This window comes from Fukomys damarensis, unplaced genomic scaffold, assembly GCF_012274545.1.
Source record: "Fukomys damarensis isolate Sample0158 unplaced genomic scaffold, DMR_v1.0_HiC HiC_scaffold_5, whole genome shotgun sequence".
Lineage (NCBI taxonomy): Eukaryota > Metazoa > Chordata > Mammalia > Rodentia > Bathyergidae > Fukomys > Fukomys damarensis.
The window spans coordinates 3659509-3671166 of record NW_022900917.1 but is presented as its reverse complement, the minus strand read 5'-3'; the positions used below and the strand labels follow the sequence as shown (position 1 = coordinate 3671166).

The 11658-nt window shown below is 37.2% G+C and overlaps 1 long non-coding RNA gene across 1 annotated transcript; it reads right to left on the bottom strand.

The window, feature by feature from the left end:
* Window positions 1-4403: 4403 nt before the first annotated feature.
* Window positions 4404-9882, bottom strand: LOC104853913. The gene is made up of 3 exons (XR_777917.1): window positions 9640-9882; window positions 7042-7156; window positions 4404-4594 (listed from the first exon to the last, which is right to left on the bottom strand). It is a non-coding gene; the product is annotated as an uncharacterized LOC104853913 (long non-coding RNA).
* Window positions 9883-11658: the final 1776 nt, after the last annotated feature.

Sequence of the window (11658 nt, the reverse complement as noted above, 5' to 3'; positions counted from 1 at the left end):
TCAGCAGTATGCTGCACTACTACAAAGCCTTCTCTTTTCCCAGATGTTAAATTTCTTACTCTGATTTTGAAAATACCAGAAGTGTTGTTCAATAACGTGATTTTTTCATTCTAAAAGTGGCAGACAGGACAGGATGAAACCTATGTCCGGAATTTAAATTTTGTTAGGCTTAACCCCATTATTGAGTCGATCACAGCCAAAAGCACTAGTTTGAGTTGCCCTTTAGCTTTGCCAGAATTCAACTTCAGCCTTGGCAGAGTGCCAGGAGGCCAAACTTTGGCCATCTGCTCTGCTTCTTCACCTTCATCTCTTACCAAATGGTGCACAACAATTTGGTGCATTTCTGTTAAGATTGTTTTAGTAATGGGGGATAAGTTGGGCTTTCAGTTAGCCAAATAAGAAAAGATGAGAGGGTTCAACTTTAATGAGTTTCCACATACCTTAACACTAGTGTAATAAAGAGAACGTGACATGATATAAGGAGCAATGTTCAGAAGGGACTGAAATTTACAGAACAGCAGGGACTGGCTACATGTCCTTTCATTAAATTATAGCAAAAGATCTGGTAACCAGGTGCTATTGTGCTTAGTTTTTAGGTGGAACTCACATCAAGTACCTCAGTAGGGTGTAAGTAGTACATCAAGAGTGTCTGTCTTTAGTACTTAGACTCCTGACACATTGACACAGGAGGAGATAGCGAAAGTAGCAAAAATAGAAAAAAAGCCAGTGATAAAGCAGCTTCATCATATTGTATTTTGGGGGAGCCCCATTGTGCTTGGTCCAAAATTCCTTTCTAGGGTTGGAACTGAAGAGGTGTCTTGGTGATTTATTTTGATTGCTAAACTCAAGGAAGAAGCTCTTTTTTTCTTTTCCTCAGCAGAAAACACCCAAGGACAGGTGTGTGGGTATGAGATTGAATAGAGATTTTATACAGGAACTACAAAGGACCAGTAGGTATATAAAAATGAAAAATGCTCAAAATCTTATAATCAGCAGAGCTTTTTTTTTTTTTTGTATCAGAGATGGAACTCAGGACCTTGGGCTTGTGAGGCAGTCACAGTGCCACTGACCTAAATCCCCAGCCTGACATCACTTATAATCAGGAAAATGTATATTAAACCCATGTAGAACTATCACCTCATACCTGTTTATCTGTTTTTAAAATTATTTAATTTTTATTCATGAAGTTTATTAAGTACATTTTAGGTATACAATATGATCAATCATTGGGAGTTGGTACTTGTACATGATATAATCTTGCTTCCTATTTTTTCCCCATTCCCCTGCCCTCTCTTCAACCCCTCCACCCCTCCATATTTACAAAGACTTTGTTTCTGTTTTTCCCTTTTCTCCTATTTTTTCCTTTCTCGTACTCCCTTTCCGCCCGTTTATCTATTATCAAAATGATGAGAGATAAATTTTGGAGAAGATGTGGAGAAAAGTTAACACTAGCACACTGCTGTTGGGAGTGTAAATTAGTATAGAGCATTGAAAATAGAACTGCCCAGCGATCCCACGACTGGTTATATATACAAAGGATGGGAAGTAAGTATGTTGAGGAGACGTCTGTACTCTCATACTCATTGTAAGGCTATTCTCAGTAGCCAGGATCTGGACTCAGCCTAAGTGTCCACCAGTGGATGAACAGAGATTATGCGGTATATACAAATAGTTCAGTCTTTCTTAGCAGAAGGACATTGTGACGGTTAACTGATTCTGTCAGCTTGAGTAAGAAACACCCAACTCAGCGGGATCAGCACAGTGCTGGGTGTGGCTGAAGGGGTTTACTGAGGACGGAAGACTCACCCTGGGTGTGAGTGGCATCAACCAACGGTTTTGCCGCCTGCACGGAAGAGAAGGGAAACAAAGAAGGAAACTGCTTCTGTTTCTTCTGCTGAGCTCCAGTCTTCTTGGATGTCACCTCCTGGCTTCCTGCACAGACCAGCCTTCCTTCGCAGACCCTGTGGCTTCCTGATGTGGGCTCTCACGGGACACTACAATGAGCCCCAGGCCTGTGCCTGGATTCTTCGGATCTCCAGCATGCAGACAGCTGTTTTGCACTCTCCCACACCTGGCTCTGAGGGTGACCATTGTAAGTCTACTTTTAAATCCTTATATATCTTGTATTAAATCTGTTTCTCTAGTGAGCATGGACTGATACAGGCAACCTTTCATTTGCAAAAATATACATGAACTTCGAGGATAGTATGTTAAGTGCAATAAATTGAGCACAAAAGATATAATTTTTATAAAATATTTGGTTCTGGGAATCGAACCTAGGGCCTGGAGTGTACCAGGGAAGTGCTCTACTACTAAGCTGCACAACCCTTGCCCTTTTTATTTTTGTTTTAGGCAGGGTCTCCCTAAGTTGTCCTTTGACCTCAAGTCTGTGGTCTTACAGCCTCACGTCTCCTAGTAGTTTGGATGATAGGCTGCCACTGTGCTCAGTGTATACTTGGAAACTTAAGAAAAGCTGACTTCATAGAGATAGAGTAGATTTGTTGTTACCATGGGGTTTAGGATGGGATGGGGAGATGTTGGTAGAAGAACACAACATTTCAGTTAGGGAGGAAGAATAAGTTCAAGAGGTGTGTTGCATACATGGTTAGAGTTAAGAATATATTGTGTACTCGAAAATTGCTGAGAGTAGATCTTAAGTGTTCTTAGTACCAAAATGATAAACATGTGGCATAATGCGTATTTAAATAGCTTGACTTAGCCATTTCACATTATATACCTATATCAAAACATGCTGTACCCTATAAATATATGTGTGGAATTTGCACTTTTCACTAAAAAATACATTGCTTTAAAGACCTGGTCCACAGTAGGTATTCGTATGTAAAACACTACCACTCTGTGATGTTTACAGCTTAAGAGTTTCACAAATTATCTTATCGTATACTTGTAATAATTCCTTAATGGAGAGAAAATATTTTCATTTTATGTATGAGGAAACAGTGAAAAAGTGAAGTAAATTAGGTCACATCCAAAATTATAGTGGGAGAGCTAGACTTGATCTAGGTCTTTGAGTTTATATAAAAAAACTCAAAATGTGAAATATGTACACAGCAGAATATTACAGAAATTTTATGTGTGAGCCTAAAGGTAGCATATGCTGTGTCCAGATCAATTTACTCATGGAACTCAGAAAATATTTTGTAAGTTATCTTATTTTCTTTGTGTTATTGACAAGCCATTACTAGGGAATTGAACATGTTTTCAGTATTTCTGTTTCATTCATATACAGCTATGCATTTCTATAGGAAATAAACGTTGTTAAACATTAGAGTCCCAAGAGTAGCCCAAGAATGTACCTAACAGTGTGACATTTTTAGTAGGGTTTCTTACTCTTCCATTAATTGCAAGATTTGCTTACAGATCTCAAGATAGATGCTTCTATCAGAACATTCATTCTGGGTTATAAACAACTGATTAAAAGAAAGATAATTTTGGAATACAATCTGTTTGGAAATTGGATCTGGATAAACAGAGTTTGGATTTGTGGTACAGAAAATAGAAATAAACATAGAAGTCATCTGTAGAAAGGGGAAAATATATATCTTCTGTGGGAAGTTTTGTTAGAAAATGTAAGTGATACAATCAACAAGCATATGATATTTATCAAATTAATAAAACCAAGGAGTTTATAAATCATAAAATTTTGAGGTCAGTTTCTCAACTCTAATATGTAACTTTGTTGTATTTGTAAATACAATATTTCAAAAATATTATACGGAAAGAAAATGAGCAAGAACATATAATGTTTGAAGATCACATCAAACTAATAATGTATTTGGATTATCAGTCTGTGTTGCATAAATTTTTATTTATTTCATACCCTTTTTTGCTGTCATATATATGTATATTTGAAATTTTTATTTAGTATCTTCATTTCTTGTTGTCATGTATGCTTGCAATCTTTAATAAAAAAAAGAAAGGGGAAAATATCTTAAAGGATTAGTGAGGATTGAGTGAAATAATGTATATAAAGTACATGGCAGTGTTTACTTTAAGAAATGCTAGTAGAAGGGCTGGGGATTTGTGCTCAGTGCTGCCAAGCACAAGGTTCTGAGTTTGGTAACCTGGCACCAAAAAGCAACAATACAAAAGAAATGTTAGTAGAGTCTCAAGAAAAAAGATACTTTCTTTTTCTCCACCAGGCCCCCCCCCATCTTGATGTGTTGCTCATGCTGGTCTCAAACTTGTCAGCTTGAGCAGTTCTCCCACCTCAGCCTTCCCAGGGGCTGGAGCTACGGGCTCCTCTCTTCCTTTTTCCTATACAGATGGTCCTTAATGTTTACCAGCACCACTTAATAATATAATCTCGGATATGTACGTTATGCATATGAGGATATTCATGTATATCCTGGCTAGGAAGGAAGGGCTTCACCCTGGCGGTAGACTGCTGCCGCAGCCGGACTGTTGTCAAGCTCTCTCACGGCTCTTGACGGCTCCATCAAATGTTCCACTCACTTTGAGTATGCTGTGAACTCCCAAAAGCGCTGACACCTCCTTTGTCTTTGTTGGCATTCTCAGTCAGAAGAAATGTTCATGTTGTGCTCATGCTATTTTTCTTGCAATTCTTTTTCACCTTTAGGCAAAACAGTGAGCAAACATAATTGTTTGTTGGTATTAGACATTATGGTTTTAAAAATAACATGATTTTTATACAGTTCAACACCTATTTATCACCTATTGTATTTTAGGCACTGTGCTAAAAATATGAGACATTGCAATGAATGAAACCATCAAAAAAGTCATTGATAATTTGTATTCTAAAATAGTTTGCATTTTATATCAATGCTATTTCCTTAAATAATGACTGTAACACCCTCCTGGCTTACATTTTTATTTCTTTCAATACTTTTCAGTTATACGTTAGGTATAAGCAGCTATCCTATCAGTTCATTAGGTTGTCAGGCGGAACTCTAAAAGGTCTGAGATTTTACTGTAATTACAAGCTAACAAGTTAACTTGCAAGAGTGTGAGAAGAAGATACAGGACTTGGGTCAGAGATTTAGGACAGTTAATTACTAACAGCAGTGGTGGTAGCCAGAGTAGCATCATTTGTGCCAACTTTCCGAGCTCCTATTTCCATAGGGGGACCGGAAGAGGACCAAATTTATCTGCACATGCAGTGGGGTTGAGTTACAGGGTAGGAGATTTGGATCTGGGGACCCCAAGTCTTTTACAGCATGTACTTAGCACTGCTGCTCTTTGCTCAGGAGGGAGACTGTTTTTTTTCCTCCCCAAAGGTATTAACAAATCTGCTGTTGGCTTTGGAGGCCGAGTTTATCTTCCAAGTCTATTTGCTATACAAACAAATAGAACATAGGCCTGAACAACAAGAAGGCAGTGCTTCTGCTCACAAGACACACAGAAACAAGAGACAGCCATGAATTGTCTCCCAGCACAAATTCTTTGTTGTTGTATTAAAGGGTGATGAACATGTGCCCTTTATATATATGAACAATTTTCAGAAGGGAGTACATTCTGAAAGCGGCATTTACGTAAATTCTTGAGTCTTGCTGAGTACACAGAATCAAATGGAAAGATAGCAATTACATGTAAAGTAATTAGGCTGTCACTGTCTGGGGATTTAGATTGTTAAAAAAGGTGAAGTAGGGCTGGGGATTTAGCTCAGTGGTTCTGCCACTTGCCTTGCAAGTGCAAGGTCCTGAGTTCAATCCCTTGTACAAACAAAATAAAACAAAAAAACCAAAAAACAAAAACCAAAGAAATGAAAAGATGAAGTAAACATATAATAGTTTGATATTTAAAATGGGTTTTAAAATTTCAATATTAAGCTTATTTCAAAAATTTCTTATACTCTATCCAGCTCCTTAATGAAAAATGAAACCTCAGATACCATATTTATTTTGCAGTTGTACTACTAATATTTTTTACATCAAATAGGAATTGCTTGTTGTTTGATTAGTATTAGTTGTCAATAAACAACTAATGTTCAGACTGGAGACCAATGAAAACAAACCAACAACCAAAAATTACTGTCTGTCTCTTTAAGTTCCTAAGTGTTTTGGAATTGGTTAGACAAAGTTAGGTTGGTTTTAAAATTTAGCTCAGTGACTCAGTCGCAGCTGTTCCAGATAATTGGTCGTGAGCTTTTTATACTATTTGTCTTAGTCTAAGAGAGTGCAGCTTCCTGCTGCTGTTTTTTTCTCTTTGAAATCAAGAATATAAAATACACATACATTAGAAGATTTCCTTAATTGTACATATTTAGGAGTAACAACAAACTATAGTCTTTACAAATAACAATTTTCATATATTTTATTTTAGAAATGTTTTATCTGCATAGATAAAAGTGGTATGCATTCCAAACAAAAATATATTTTAAAAATAAGAAGCACATGCACATTGAATCAATTTAGAAAATTCAGGCATATAAAAGAACTACTGTTTTCTTAGAGGTAATTACATTAATATTTAGTTTGAGGGCCAGGGATTTAGCTCAGTGTTTCGGTGGCCTGCCTTGCAAGTGCAAGGACCCAAGTTCAATCCCCGGTACCAAAAAAAAAAAAAAAAAAAAAAAAAAAAAATTAGTTTGTCTTGACATTGACATTTGATTTATGTTTCTGTAATGGTTAAAATTATTTATTATGACCATGGAGGAAGGCAAAAGATACATGAACAAATTGTTACTAGCCATGATCTGTTGAGAGACAGTTCCCTGAAACACACACACACACACACACACACACACACACACACTCACACACACTCTCTTACACATACCCTGCTACTTCCTTTTTCAAATTAGCATGAACAACACAACAGCAACAAACAAAGTTATGCTCATATTATATCTTGAGTCAAATATATTAGCTGCTTCCATACTGGGTATGGAACACAGAATACTGAGCTACGTACTCAGCCCCCCTCCCCTTTTTAAAAATTAATTTTGAGATAGAGTTTTACTAAGTTGTTCAGGCTGGCATTGGATTTGCAGTCCTCCTGTCTAGCTTTCTGAGTAGCTGGGATTACAGGTGATAATCACAAACATGAGTTAGTGCCTACCTGAATGAGTTACTTGGTATTTATGTGGGCAAATGTTTTTCTCCTGGCCCCTCTTTTTGTAGCCAAACGTAGCAGTCCTTATTGTTATATTGCTTTAAGTCTGACCCTAATTCTCCTGCATGGGGGAAGAACATAACTTTTGTTAACACATGCATGAAAGTTAGTTTCTCCATTCAAATAGTCTCAAGTACTGTATATTTTCTGAAGTACTGTATGATTAACAGGGAAAAATTAACTGATTTTTAATAAGCACATCAGATCCTGTATCTTTGCATGAATATTGTCTCCTTCAAAGTAGTCACCTTTGGAGCTATGAGTTTATTCCAGTTATCCTGACCTTACTGCTGTCATTATTGTAGGGATCAGGCATTAGGCATGGTTGTTTGTTTGTAAGAGAGTAAGGGAGAGAGAGAGTGAATATTATGTGACATACAAACAAGTACCAGTGCCTTGGGATTTTCAGCAGCACCAGTGGAGAAGCCTCACATCTGGGGGCTTTGGTTCCGTCCTGTTATTTAGGGGCTCCCTTCTGAGGCTGGATGGACCTATGGGCTAAACATATGTATGTGTACAGAAGAAGTTGTTTCTCAGAAGTTTTCTCCTGGCATTTCATTAGGAAAATGGAGTTCATACTGTATGAACTCCCAGTTTTCTACTTTCCACTTGATGCTTGCTTGCTTATGTTTAGCTGTATTTGTATTTTGTCGTGAGCATTTGTTGGTCACTTCTTCCAATACAAGTTACTCCTGTCTCAGAATGCTAAGTCTCCTAGTGATACAGTTTAGACAGTAATTTCTCTGGAATAAGACGTAGGGAATGTTAGCAAAGGTGATCTTTTATCACTTCTCTATATCCTTGAATTCATTGCTCCTATCTTTTACTAACCCTTCAATTTCTAGCTATTTTTCTAAGTTTCTAAGTTTTCTGTTTCTGTGTTTCTCTCTTCCTCCCTCCCTCTCTCTCATCCTGTTTCCTTTCTCCCCTCCTTTTCCTTTCTCTTCCCCTAACACACACAAAGACACACTTGCATCTTCATTGGGATATAATTTGCATGTGCTACAGTTCAGTCTTTCAAAGTGTAGAGTTCAATGCTTTTTAATAAGTATATTTTGTGCAGACGTAATCACAGTCTGGTCTTAGGATATTTTTGTTCCCCCTGAAAGAAATTCTGTGCTCATTAGTTCATAATCCTCCCCTTCTTCATGCTGTACAGTAGCCACCACTTTCTGTGGATTTGCCTATTATGTCATATGAATAAAATCGTACAATGTTTTCTTTTGAGACTATTTTCATTTAATATAATGTTTTCAAGGCTCACTGTATTGTAATATATATCAGTACATTTTTAATTGAGGTAAAATATACTTACAATATTTTACTATTTTAATCGTTTTAAAGTGGATAACTCAATGGCAGTACTGCAGATGTGCACTGTCCACTTCCAGAATATTTTTATAACCCCAAAAGGAAACCTTGTATCAGTTAAGTAGTTATTCCCCTTACCTCACCCCTTCTGGCAACACATAATCTCTTGTCTTTATATATTTGTGTATTATGGATAATTCATAGAAATGGACTCATACAGTATGTGGTCTTTGTATCTGTTTTCTTTCACTTAGAATAATGTTGTTAAGATACGTTCATATCACAACATATATAGCACTTTTTTTGAATAGCCAAGTTACTCTGTTGCAAGGATCTGTCTGTCACCTTTTGCTTTTCTAATCGTAGTTAATGGACATTTGAGTCATTTCCACTTTTTGGCATTTGTGAATAATGATACTCTGGATATTTATATACAAATCTGTGTGATTGTTTTTATTTTTCTAGGATATATACTTAAGATTGGAATTACCGAGTCATATGGAATGTGTGTGTGTGTGTGTGTGTGTGTGTGTGTGTGTGTGCGTGCTCTCTCTCCCTCCCTCCCTCTCTTTCACTCTCTCCCCCCCTGCTGTGACAATAGCAGTGAAGACTGGCTGTTTGACACACTTGAACCTTTTAGCCGGAATCTATATCTCGTGTATGTATGTATGTACTGTATCGGTGCATTTCCATTTATTTTGTGATTTATAGACATAAGATGTTACATTAGTCAGTACTTTTTGTTTTGAGTGAAAGAAACTCACTTTAAACTAGCTTCAGGAAAAAGGAAAAAATTTGTGGGCTTACATAACTGGCAAGATCAGGAGGTGACAGACCTGGAGAATCAAAGAGGGTCTTTAGGGCTTTCTCCTTGTTCCTGGTTCTGCAACCTTTTATTTATTGTCTTAAGATTTTTCCTTCCACTTTCTCTGCAACTGGCAAAGACTGCTTGCGTATTTAGACCTCACTGTTCAAATTTAATAATTCCATCACAAATTTATAATACTAACAACAAAAGCAGTAGCAATAATAACAGCAATAATAAGGATTAATGAAATGTGTTTGATGCTTTTGATATGCCAATTACTATGCAGAGTGTTTATATGTTTTACTGTGTTTAATATTTATAAGCTCTGTTTGGAAGGAATTATTTACAGCTACATATTAAGAATGAGGAAGTTAGGATGTAAATCAATTAAGTAACTTGGCTTGGTCATTTTGCTAGTTACTTACAGTCCAGGCTGACTCATATGCCTGCCACGGTGCTGTCCATTCTGCCCAGTATCAATCCAGAGAAGAACTGTTGGGATCTCTGCTTCTATCCTGAGATTAGTCATTCTACAGAAGGAAATAATCTTACCCACTCAACACAGGGCTGGATATCTCCATTGTAGTCTGTCAGACCTGCATGGTATGGAGAAGAGTGTTTCCCTAAAGAAAGTAATCTTGGACATATTTAAACATCCCACATATGTCCACTAAATAAACATTTTGTTGACCATACTGCTTAGCAACAGAGAGTTCCATATGAGAAATCAATAGCTGAGTGGCTGTTAGCCCTGTGAGGGGCTAACACTATTGTCAGTTTTGATTATAGACTAATTATAGTCCTTCTGTTTCTTCACGTGAGATAATTTGCTAGCAGTACATTATTTGAGTGGTTAAACTGTGCAAATCTTAAATTAATAAATCATTTTGGGCAATATCAAAAGTTTAAATCTATGTATTTTTATATCACAAACTATTAATGTACAATATAAGTTATGGGTATATGTGTGTATTCATTATATAATTCTTTCAAAATTTTATTTTTGATATATCAGTGACAAAAATTTTGGGAAAGTGCTATAAATTGAAAACCTCTTTGCTGTATCTCTTTTGTAGAATACCTAGTTACTGGGTCCTGGAAACGCTTTCTACCTAATTTATCTGCTTTGGAGTATAAGTGTATTTTGAAGGCAAGGTCCAATTCTACTGGGTAGTAGAAAAGAAAGGGCCTAGCAGACCGATTATATAAGCCTCAGGGTGCTGGGAGCCAGAGAGATAACTAAGGTATAGAACTAAGGTGTGTATGTTTGTGTGGAGGCCTGTGAGGCCTGACTCAGTCCTCACTGCCTCAGACCGAGGCTGTCCTCCACCTATGCACCAGGCTCAAAAGGAGATAAGTGAATTTGGCAAAGGCATTGGCCTTTGTCTCAGAATGGGATTGTCGCCTTGAACTTGTGGGAACATGTCTGCATCTCTATAGCTGGAAAACTAGAAACGAACAGAAATCTCAGTCTGTAAACTTCCTGCCCTTCAGTATGCTGGGGTTTTTGCTAGGCTGCAAGCTACAAGAGGGTAAGGACTCAGTTTGCTTTGCTCACCACAATTCCCTTAGTGCTCGGCATGGCCTGGCACCATATTTAGCTTCAGCAGACATCTAGTAAATATGTGATTGTTTGACTGAATGATTAAAATTTGTTGATTCTTTCATTTCTGACTTTTGTTCATTTTTCCTGTCTCAGGAATCAGTCCCTGAAAATTCCCTGTTCCACCTCAGAACATCCTTCTTTTATAATGTACTTCTCTTGTTTTTCTGACCTCTAGTGCTCTTTATTTCTCTTCCAAGTAGCTGAGATTATAGGCATGTGCTGCCACGTTTGGCTCTAGAGTTTTAAAAACATGACAGTTTTGCTGTTGTTTACCCTGCTCACCTCTAAGCCCCAAGAGATAGGGTGGTGCTCACATTGGCCACTGCTGTGCCTGGTTCCCAGCCCAGCTGATCCATGGCATCAGTGGGTGGGCGCAGCCTTCTCTGAACTGGGCAAATCAACCCTGTAGTGCATTTGTGCCCTGCTTTCCCATATGTACATTTTAAAAGAAATTTAGTCTATAACCTTAAAAGTCTTAAGTGGAAAGAGTAAAATGAAGCAGGTAAAATAATGACAAGACACTTTTCAGAATATTAGGTTACTTAAAAATATTGAAGTTCAATCCAGAGAAGACTAAGCTTGTTAAAGTAAATAACTGGAATAACCTGAGAGTTTGTCTTTTGTCTTTAAACAAAAAGCAAAACCGAAGGTATTTTAGGTACTTATTTTCACCGCAGTGTGGTCTTGTGTTTACTTGTCTAGGTTTTCCCATAGTTTTCCTCAGTTGTCCATTGACTCCATTAAGCAGTTTCCCCCCATCCGAGTCTTTCTTTCATCTGGTTAGTGTGTGTATATGTATGTATATATATATCAGTACATTTTAGATATACAATACAGT